Consider the following 11,253-nt stretch of genomic DNA (forward strand, 5'->3'; position numbering starts at 1 on the left):
CCCTATGACCCAAGTGGAAGAAGAGGCGGACTGCCGCAAGCTGTCATACATGTGCCCTGGCATGCACACAAAATAAAAATAATAAATAATAAATTTACAATGCTGTTAAATAAGAAGCTGGACAGAAGAGACCGCATACTGTCTTCCTCAATTTATATGAAAATCTGGTGGCTGGAGACGCCTATTGTCCCCCATGCTCCGGAGGCTGAGGCAGTGGATCGTTTGAACGAATCCGAAGCCATCTGGGCTATCTAATGAGTCTCTGTCTCAATAAACCGATATTAAAGTCACATTTACATCTGAGAAAAGTTGACGCTCGGCCTGAGGTCGATGGAAGAGGATTAGGCGTGAAGCAGCGGCCTATGTTACTACACTACAGACAGGACGTGGGATGAAGAGGGACAGAAGGGCACCTGATCTGAGAACTGAGACAATCATGTTAGAAACTAATTAGAAGCTAGCCTGGGCTACACATCAAAACCCCATTGTCAGGCGGTGGTGGCGCACGCCTTTAAACCCATCCCTGGGGAGGCAGACGCAGGCGGATCTCTGTGAGTTCAAGGCCAGCCTGGTGTACAAGAGCTAGTTCCAGGACAGGCTCCGAAGCTACGGAGAAACCCTGTCTCAAAAAGCAAAGACAGAATCAAGGGGTGGGGGGGTCAGTCATGGAGACATAACGAAGATGAAGCGCTTCCAGCCTGCTTGGGACCCCAGGTGCCATCCCAAACATCACAGAGCAAAGCATGAAGTCAGGGGCGGAGCACCTGCTCAAGCCTGAGTGAGGGCCTGGTTTCCACCCTCCGTATAAACAGGAGCAGGGCTGACACGTTATTTCTGGCTCACTCGCTGAGATGGTGGCAGTGGGGTTCCCTGAGCAAACTTTTGGGAGGAAACAGCTGCGTGTGAGATCATGAACGGCGGGCTAGATGTTTGTTGAAAAGAACAAGCCAGTGTTCTCCAAGCACTTACAGACTGGTGGGAAAGCACGAAACAGACCACCAAATAGAAGTAGAGGGGGCTACAGCTACAGCCTTGGGTCACGCTAAGGTGCGACGTAAACGTGAAGTGGCCTTGGCTGGGCGGTGGTGGGGCACGCCTTTAAGGCTCAGGGAATGTGGAGGCACGTAAATCTCTGTGAGTTCAAGGCCAGTATGGTCCACAAAGCAGACGCCAGAGCTGTTACACAGAGAAACCTTGTCTTGAAAAACCACACACACACACACACAGAGAGAGAGAGAGAGAGACACAATGAGGTGGCCAGCTCTTCAGGTGCTCTAAAAAGAACAGACGTCTGAGTTAGAGAGGACAGCAGGAGTCGGGGAAATCAGAGATTGTAAAATTCTAAAGGCGCATAAGAAAAGACAAAGTAACCAGCGTGGTGGCACCTACGATCCCAGCCCCGGGAGGACGAGGCAGAAAGATCTTGAGTTAGAAGGCAGACTGGGTTACATAGAAAAACCCTGTCAAGAGGACTGTGGGGTCTTCTCAAAGATTTCTAGTTTCTGGCATTTAAGGACTTGGGTATGAAGAAAGATGGTACCGAAGGAAAAAAACCAAATTGCCGTGAGCATTTCACTGCCTGCGGGATCATTCCCGCGGGGCCACACCTGCCCTGGCTGCAGAGAATCACTAGCACCTAGCCCGGATCTGTCTTCTGGTCAGCAGATACCTTTTTTTTTGTGTGTGTCCTATGTGAATTTTGTCCGATAGTTTCCCAAAGGTACAAAGCCTATGCAAAACTTGGTTAGAAAACTGCGGTATTTTCTTATGGAGAATTTACACTTGGCTTTGTCTCTTTGGAAGCTTTCCTCAGGATGTTTTAAGGATGTGGAAATCAATTTGCTAAAGTATAAATTGGAAAACAATAAAAGAAGCCCTGGGTGAAGGGAAAACAGTTCAATCCTTAGAGAAGGACCCACCCTGCAGCTGAGAAAGGCTAAATTCATTCTTCAGGAGCCTCTGAGTCTTCTTTCCACGGACCCGTGTGAACACCCACGCCGCAACAATCCCCTGAGTTCTCATCAGAGACAGGCATTCCAGGCTTGTCTCTCAGAGTTTCTGGTCCAGACCACAAGCTCCAGTGCAAGCTCCTGCTCTCCTCCCTCCCCATTTTATTTCATAAATATGAATGTTCTGCCTGCATGCATGTGTGTGCCTGATGCCCTCAGAAGTCTGAAGAGGGCATAGAATCCTTGGAACTGGAGTTAACTGGTGGTTGTTAAGCCGCCACGTGGGTGCCAGGAATTGAACCTGAGTCCTCTGCAAGAGCTACAAGTGTCCTTAACCACTGAGTAATCTCTTGAACTCCCTGACTACTTCCTTTTTTTGAGATGAGGGTCTCACTAGGTCACTGTGGCTGGCCTGGAACTTGATAGAACAGGATGACCTTGAACTCACAGAGATCCTCCAGCCTCCAATTAAAAGTGTGTGCCACCTCATCTGGCCTTTCATTTTTTAAAAAAAAGTGGTTTCTCTTTATGTATGTGTGTGTGTGCCTGTGTAAGTATATCCCCCATGTATACAAGCCTCATGTGTACAAGGGCCTGGAGAAGCCAGAAAAGAGCATTGGATTTCCCAGGGTTGAGTTTCAGGCAGTTGTGAGCTGCCTGACGTGGGTGCTGAGCACTGAGCTCTGGTCCTCTGCAGGAGCAGGCAAGGGTTCTTCCTCACTGAGCCGTCTCTCCAGCATTTTACCAGGACCCCAGGACACTTGGATTACACTCTCCAGTGTGCCAATCTCAAGAATTCCAAGTCTCAGGTCAGGGCCCCTGGTATCTAGTTCCGCAGTGGGTGCCTGTGAGGACTGTGGCAGGTTAATCTCCTTAGCTTTGGTTTCTGTGGAAAACTTGTGCTTCACACGGTGGCTCTGAGGAAGAAGATGATGAAAAGTGCCACACTCGACCTGTGACATGAGGAGAATCTGAAAGGCAGAGGGAATGGGAGGAATTTAGATTTTCTAGCTCTAGCTATGGAGTCAAAGGTGTGGATAAGCAATCTCACAGAACAAAAGAAGCTGGGGAGTAGCGTGCATGCTACTGCTTACCTCCGTCCCCAGTCTAGCTTTTTGTTTTGTTTTTGAGACACGGTTTCAGTTTACTGACCTTGAACTCACTCTAGCCCAGGCCGGCCTGGAGCTTCCCAACACCCTGCCTCAGACTACTGAGTGACTGGGGTTATAGACCTATGCCACCAGACCCAGGGACCAAGTGGGTACATATTCATACCCATTTCATTTCTGCAACTAGACATCTGTGGAAACCAGCCCATTGTCCTAAGAGATCCACTATAATGCTGCTTACAATAGCTGCATCTTGGGATGTTGTGTTCAAAGTAGTTACATCTTGGGCTGCTTCTAGTGACAGAAATCCTTAAGTAAGTGATTTCAACGAGACAGTTATTTCAGTGCTCTGGGACTCCTAATGGCAAGGAGACCAATACACGGACTGCCCTGTCTCACTGTGCGCCCACTGAGTTCCAGTTCTGAAAGTCTGTGTTCATAAAACACTCTGCCTCCCGTTGGCAGGAAATAAGCGAGCAGAGGAGTGGACACTGCCTCTACCAATGTCCCTGGAAGGGCAGCCCTCCCCACTTCCATCCCAGGAGGCTGAATTACACCTAGCTAGAGTCCTAATACATGGATGGCATGGATGCTGTTGTTGGGCCCTAAAGCCCCACCAAGGAGGAGGTCACCCCAAGAGACACTCACAGCACGGTTGATGCAATAGCAAGAGGAGTTTTTATTCTGCCACGGCAGAGGTCCCTCAGCCTCGAGAGGAGAAGGATGCTTGCTTTGTCTATTACAAGCTCTTTTAAAGGAAAAAACCATAAAATCAGGGAGGGGGCAGTACAGAATCAAAGGGAAAGTCCAAAAATCATTTGTCAACTATTTTGACTAGTTCATACAATGGTCAGCTAACTCTACTTGATCAATGTTATGGTGGTTACAAGGAGGAACACCTGCAGGTCGTCTCACCCCAGTTCCAGGGTCCGGGTCTATTGAAGAAAGACTACAATGGGGATGGAAAATACTCAAAGCTCCCGTGCACGCGTGGTTAGTTACCAGGGTCATGGTTCCCAGGAAGGGGGGTGCAGTAGTGCTAAGGTGCCTCAAAGTCTTTCACTGTGTCAATAGTCACACCATGGTTTTCGGGAGTAGTGATGAAGACAAACCTATGTGAGTTCTGGCATAAATTTTTTCTTTTTCTTTCTTTTATTTTTTTAAGATTTATTTATTTATTATGTATACAACATTCCTTCCATGTATGCTTGCATGCCAGAAGAGGGCACCAGATCTCATTATAGAAGGCTGTGAGCCACCATGTGGTTGCTGGGAATTGAACTCAGGACCTCTGGTAAAGCAGTCAGTGCTCTTAACCTCTGAGCCATCTCTCCAGCCCCCTGGCATAAATTTTTTCTTTTTTTTTTTTTTTTTGGTTTTTCGAGACAGGGTTTCTCTGTGGCTTTGGAGCCTGTCCTGGAACTAGCTCTGTAGACCAGGCTGGTCTCGAACTCACAGAGATCCGCCTGCCTCTGCCTCCCGAGTGCTGGGATTAAAGGCGTGCGCCACCATCGCCCGGCCATAAATTTTTTCATACATAAAAAATTAGATCGGGTTTTGGTATGTAGCACAGGCTAGCCTCAAATTCACAAACCTACTGTCTCTCAAGTGTTGAGATTACAAGATAATCTAATGCCCGAGTTTCCCGAATAATTTTGATCCACAGTCACTTGAGTCTGTGGAAGCTTCAGAGACTCAAAGGATTGGTTATGGTGTCTATAAGACCCTTGAGGCACACAAGAGGCCAGGTCCCTCCCCTGGGGACCTCCAACCACCAGGTTCTACCCATGGAACATCCTAACTGCCCTAACGGCTGGGCTGTTGTCAGGGCAAGGACTAGAGGAAGCAATGTGTATGTAATCTACCAAGACCTTCCAGATACGTTTCATTATCAAGACTTCTTCTCGATTTTGGATGGGGCGTAGAGGAGAGGTGTGTGGAGGAAGAGGTCCTGCGACCCCGTGAAGCCACGCTGCCCATGAACACTTTGGACACGTCACTCTTTTCTTCCTTCAGCACATCCACAAGAGGCTGTTCAGAGACAACTCTGTCCTCTGCAGAGACACGTCTGTCCCTGGAACTGGAAGCTATGCTTCTGAGAGCTCCTAGTGAGTCACCTAAGTACTTATGTCTTTCCCGAGTCTTCAACACCAATCTTCCAGAGAACTTAAATAGGTGACAACATACGTAAAGTATATATTTTATAATGGAATGCCTGGTCCCCCGAGAGGGTCCTTTTCCCAGAGTTGGGCATTTGGACAGAGGCCCCATGGCCTTTCAAGGGCAGCGCTGGCCTCTGATCAATCCCTCAGTCCCTGCCCATGGGCCACACCCTCAGCTCCCAAGCCCCCTTTCTCCTGTTCCCATTTTTGTCCTGGGGTCCTTGTCACTTTTCCTTGCATTCCAAGAGACAGCCTTAACATCTTGGTTAAAACTTGTTCTGTTGGAATGGCTATTTTGGTTTCTTTTTTTTTTTAAAGAGTTATCTATTTATTATGTATACAGTGTTGTTGGCATGTGTGCCTGCAGGCCAGAAGAGGGCGCCAGATCTCGTTACAGGTGGTTGTAAACCACCATGTAGTTGCTGGGAATTGAACTCAGGACCTCTGGAAGAGCATCTAGTACTCTTAACCTCTGAGCCATCTCTCCAGTCCTGTTATTTTGACTTCCTTATTGAACCAATTATCTGTGATTAAAAGGTTTTATTTTGGTATTTCAAGAGCTCCCATTCAAAACCATTATCTTCAAAGCTAAACCTGCGAGATATGTAATGTAAAGCCCTAGTCTTATGGAAGCTGCTAACTTATTGTCGACGGTTAGGGAGCACAGTAGTTGGTCATCCCTACAAATGAAGTTCTTTCTTTGTAGTCATGCCAAGTGCTTACTTAGTCCCCCATATATGTTTCCAAAGCTGTCTAAAACAAGCAACTGGAAACAAAGTTTGTCTTACTCAGATATACCTAATAGATAGATAGTTCTCACATGCTAAGAGATCTGCAGAAAATGGCACTTAAAATGCTTAATTGAAAAGCTCTTTGTGATAGAGGATATGTCTGCTTCTGGAAGCACCCTATTTCCTCCAAAGAAGATGGATAGGCACAGGAGAACTTCCACCCAGAACTTGCTTCAAATGTGGCAACACCAGCCACTGAGCAAAAACCACCTTTTTGCCTCAATTGCTGCAAAGCCCCTCTTAAAAACTGTGGTCAAAACAGGACACTGGGAAATCAACTGCCTCCAGTTACCTAGACAAGGTAAGCTGGTTCTCCCAAGTCCCTAGTCCACAGGAAATCTGTCTGATCTTTGGGGGCCTGGCAGACCTTGGCGAACAGTGACGTCCTGAGATCTCTGCCCTCAATTACTATGGGGGCCTGTGGGGTAGGCAGCAAGTAAGTGTCTGTCATTTTCATCACTAACTCAGGTAAAATGTATCCTCCTCGGAACTCTGATGCTCTTTGACGACTAGGCTTGATAGCTTTGCCAGTTTCACAGTAGCAACCAAGGCTTTAGCTGCCTTCTCTGTTCTCTGTGTAAAATTCAGGTCACAGGCCTCGCTCTCCAGAGCTAATACTAAGTCTAGATACAATTGGCCTCAGTACCAGACTGGGAAAAGAGATAAACTCACAAAACAGATGTCGGGATAGCTCTTTGCTATTCCTTTGTTTAAAGGGACTTACTCTGCAGTGACTCCCTCAGTAATCAGCCACCTGTATCTCCTGGTCAATCAGAAGGTGCTTTAAGGTTGGTTTCGGTGAAGAGACGAAAGCTAACTGGTGATCAGGAGAACGTGATTTGAGATGTGCAAAAGGATGAACCATGTTCCAGGTTCCTCTCTCTTGCTATGTTACTGTGCATAACTTAAGCAGTAACTGGCGGGACTCCCCAGTGGACTCTATCTCTATACAGTCACAGCACAAGCTCAGCATCTTAAGGTCCCTGTGGTTGTTTTCTAACTAGACTTAAAAGGTGCTTTTCATTGTGCTAAAAATATCTGTCACGGTTTTCTGGATAGAAAAAAAAAAGAAGAAAAAAAAACTGTTAATGCTTTCCCCCAGAATCATTTCTGCTGTGAACAGACTGCCATTTCTACAACATAAATTTCAGTATAGGGGGCTGGAGAGATGGCTCAGAGGTTAAGAGCACTGACTGCTCTTCCAAAGGTCAATTCCCAGCAACCACATGGTGGCTCACAACCATCTGTAATGAGGTCTGGTGCCCTCTTCTGGCCTGCAGTCATACACACAGACAGAATATTGCATACATATTAATAAATAAATATTTTTAAAAAAAATTTCAGTATAGGCTATAAATAGTGGGGATGCTGATATGTCTAAAAACTCACCTTTGTCCAAACTCAAAGAATGCTTTCAAGCAACGGGGAGTAGACTTGGTCAGACGCACTCCAGATAAGTACCGGCAAGCAACAGACTAAGTCTCCCCACCTTTCCCTGGTCTCGGGACTCCCCGCCCTCCATTATCAGGATCCAAGAAAATAATTTTTCCCCTACACTTAAACTTTATCCTCTGCTCTGTCAGTCTCTCGCCAGGTCCACGAGGCACCAGATGGCCCCACAGAGCCTGGACAGTGAAGTGAAACAGCTATTCCTGGATTTGGCCAGCACCCCAATTTTCTCAGGTCCCCCAAAATGCAACACCCCAGGTCAGCAGGAAGCAGTTTCGAGATTCGGAGCCCTCATCCCATCTCACCTGCTACCTCTTTCTAATGCCTAACCTTCTTGTAACAAATAAAATGGAGGGATGTAAGCGGTCAGGCAACTGCCCTGTCCTGCCCTTGGGGACACATGAGCTTGCCAGTACTCAGGCAGTACTCTGGCCTGGTCAGGGTTCTGAACTACTTGATCTCTGTGCGCACGTGCTACGCGCCTCACCCCTTAAGAGACAAGCTCTGCCTGCCTCCTCTTTCTCTGCCTCTCTGTCTCTCTCTCTTCTTCTTCCCCCACTTCTGTTTCCAAAGGCTGGTCTCCTCCTCCCTGTCTCCTCTTCCCCATTCCCTTCCCCCAATAAAATACCCTCCACGTGGGTCCTGTCGCATGATAGTGTCTTTCCCCCGCTCCCGCCATTTTTAAATTATAACAAAATTTGGCCTCACTACCCCTTAGATAATCAATCCAAAGGGCTGCCTAACAGCAGTCTAGATCCCAATCTTATTTGAGACCTTTACAATACTGATCAATCAGAGAAATGGAAAGGGATTTCCCACTTCCCGTTTCTCTTCTCTCCTCTAAGCGGTTTGGTTTTGTCTGGTCTCCCACAAACACACTGTGTAAATGTCCTGTTCCTTAAGTAACCATTGATCAATCTGTAACTTTGTTGCAAAGTGGGAGCCCAGAGTCAGGCCAGCTGCAGAGCGCATCCACCCAGCACACTCCTCCCAAACGGTGCATTTTCTCAGCTCCCTCCTGCAGGGTCCTCTCAAAAATGTTCCCGGCTTCAAGAAGTCTCTCTCTTCTCAGCCTCCTGGATTCAGTCTCACAGGGATTCAGGTGTCTTTTAGGTATGAATGGCATTAAACTGTTGTTTTATGCTGTCCCACTTCAATTAAAAGCTGGCTCTGAGGTTGGGGTATGCCCCTCCCTTCTAGACCCAAGCATGCTTCTTTAAAAGTTTCCTGCAAAATCTGCCTATATAAGGCAAGTCACCTGACTGGGTGACAGAGAAAGGAGAGCAGAACAAAATAAAGGGGCAGACCATACCCAGTGGGCACTATTGCCTCTCATCTCATACTCTGTGGCTTTGGTTTAACTCTAAAGCTTTTGCTAAGGTATAAATCTTATCTCAAGATTTGTAAGCGTATTGGATACTTATTATTATTATTTGGTTTCTCAAGACAGGGTTTCTCTGTGGTTTTGGAGCCTGTCCTGGAACTAGCTCTTGTAGATCAGGCTGGTCTCGAACTCACAGAGATCTGCCTGCCTCTGCCTCCTAAGTGCTGGGATTAAAGGCGTGCGCCACCACCACCCGGCTTGGATTTTTTTAAAAGATTTATTTATTTATTATGTGTACAGCATTCCTTCCATGTGTGCCTGCATGTCAGAAGGGGGTGCCAGGTCTCATTATAGAAGGCTGTGAGCCACCATGTGGTTGCTGGGAATTGAACTCAGGACCTCTGGAAGAGCAGTCAGTGCTCTCTCCAGCCCTGATATTATTTTTCAAAAAACCTATAAAATAAGTAACAAATGGGTTAACTTAAAACTCATAACACCAGGGTTGATAGTTAAAAATCTATACATAAGGAATCTTTTTTTTTTTTAATTGGCTTTTTGAGGCAGTGTTTCTCCGTGTAGCTTTGGTGTCTGTCCTGCAACTAGCTCTAGTAGACCAGACAGGCTTTGAACTCACAGAGATGCATCTGCTTCTGCTGGGATTAAAGGCGTGCGCCACCACCACCCTGGCTTTACATAAGTAATCTTAAAGGAAAACACGTGGCTTGCTGTCATCTTACTATTGCCCCGACCCCCTAACAGGGATGGGGCAACGACAGGGCTGACAGTCATCTTTGCTAGGGTTGGAAAGGATGTATTTCGCCGTGTGACTTCACTCTCATCTTGATTAAAAATGACATGACATAAGCCAACCAAGGAAAAACAACTCCTCCTAGCTAGGAAGCCCAAACCAGGTGATTCCTGCACCGTTTTCTGCACACTGATGAGCCTCCCTTATTGGCCTCTACCCAGTCCCTTCTCTCCTTCTCTGGCCTCTTTAGTCTCTCTTTGTCCCTCCTCAGTGATAGCTGCCCATATCAACCTCCCAAGCACCCACTGGACCCCCTTTTCATTCCCCTATCCAGTCTAAACCGGCCACAGTTCTCCCCGTGCGAGAGGTTGCCAGAGTGAATGGCTTGGTCAGGGTTCACATCCTCTTCTCGTTAGGCAAACACTCGTACATAGAAAAGAGATTGGGGGCTGACGCTGTTAATTCTTCCAGCTTTATGAAGAATTCCAGCCGATTACCCAATCTCACATCCTTGCCTCCCATGACGTTGATATGATCCTCACTTTTCTCCCTGAAGAGCACAGGTGAGTCTGGGACCAGGTGAGGGAGGGCCCATGAGGTTGAACTCCACCAAACTAATGCCACCTACCCAGTTAAGGCTGAGGCAGTTCCTGATGGGGACCCTGAATGGAATTACAATACTCCCAGGGGCATCCTTGCTAGGAATCAATTTATAGCTTGCCTTCTAGCTGGTTTCTGCAAGGCCCCATTAAAGCAGTAAATTACGAAAAAATTTAAGAGGTTTTCCCGAGGAACGTGGAAATCTATCTCAATTCCTAGACAGCTTTACAAAGTTTCTCTTGCAATCTTGGTAAATCTGGATCCTGAGACCTCAGATGCAAAACAACTCCTTAAGACCGAATTCTTCTCCCAGTTTACCTGATATGAGGACCAAACTTAAACGTGTATAGAAAGGCCTCCTGACTCCACAAGCAGAAGTCTTAGCTGTGACCTTCAAGGTGTACCATGAGAGATGAAAAAGCCCTAAAACAAAAATACCTGACACTGGCTAAGGCCTTTCAACATCAGGTACTTTTGTTTTCGGGAGAAGAATTAGGGCCCTTCTAAGCCCCCTTTCTACTCCTTTTTTTAATCCTTCTAGTTGCATCCTGACTCATAGACTTGTCTAGATTTCAACAGATCCAAAAGATTTCTAACAAGACTTTCAGTTTATTACAGGATTACTGGCCCCAGCTACTGAGCCAAAGGCCAGGGAATCCCAATTATACCATGGTAGTGAAGGTCAAGCTCACCCCAGGGACTTCAATGCCTCATTCAACAGTTAGTAGCCTAATAACACTGCTCCCTTTCCTGACCGATTGTTTATTAGTAATAAACCAAAAGGGGAGGATGTAAGGCCCTGGAGGCATATAAGTACCCAGGCCTTCCTCTGAGAACCCCTAACTGCCTATACCCAGTACTGCCCATACACAGTAAAAAAAGCCCAAGCTCAGAACTTGAAATCCCACCCACCCCTGAGCTCACCCCCAAGCTCTGGACTTGAAATCCCACCCACTCCTGACCTCACCCCCAAACTCTGAACTTGAAATCCCACTAAACCCTACCTTGGAAAGCTTCCCACACACCCGCAAGAAATCCTGTATAAACCCTGTCTTTTTTTTTTTTTTTTAAGGTTTTTCAAGACAGGGTTTTTGTGTCTTTGGAGCCTGTCCTGGAACTAG

This window comes from Microtus pennsylvanicus, chromosome 5, assembly GCF_037038515.1.
Source record: "Microtus pennsylvanicus isolate mMicPen1 chromosome 5, mMicPen1.hap1, whole genome shotgun sequence".
NCBI classification, from domain to species: Eukaryota; Metazoa; Chordata; class Mammalia; order Rodentia; family Cricetidae; genus Microtus; species Microtus pennsylvanicus.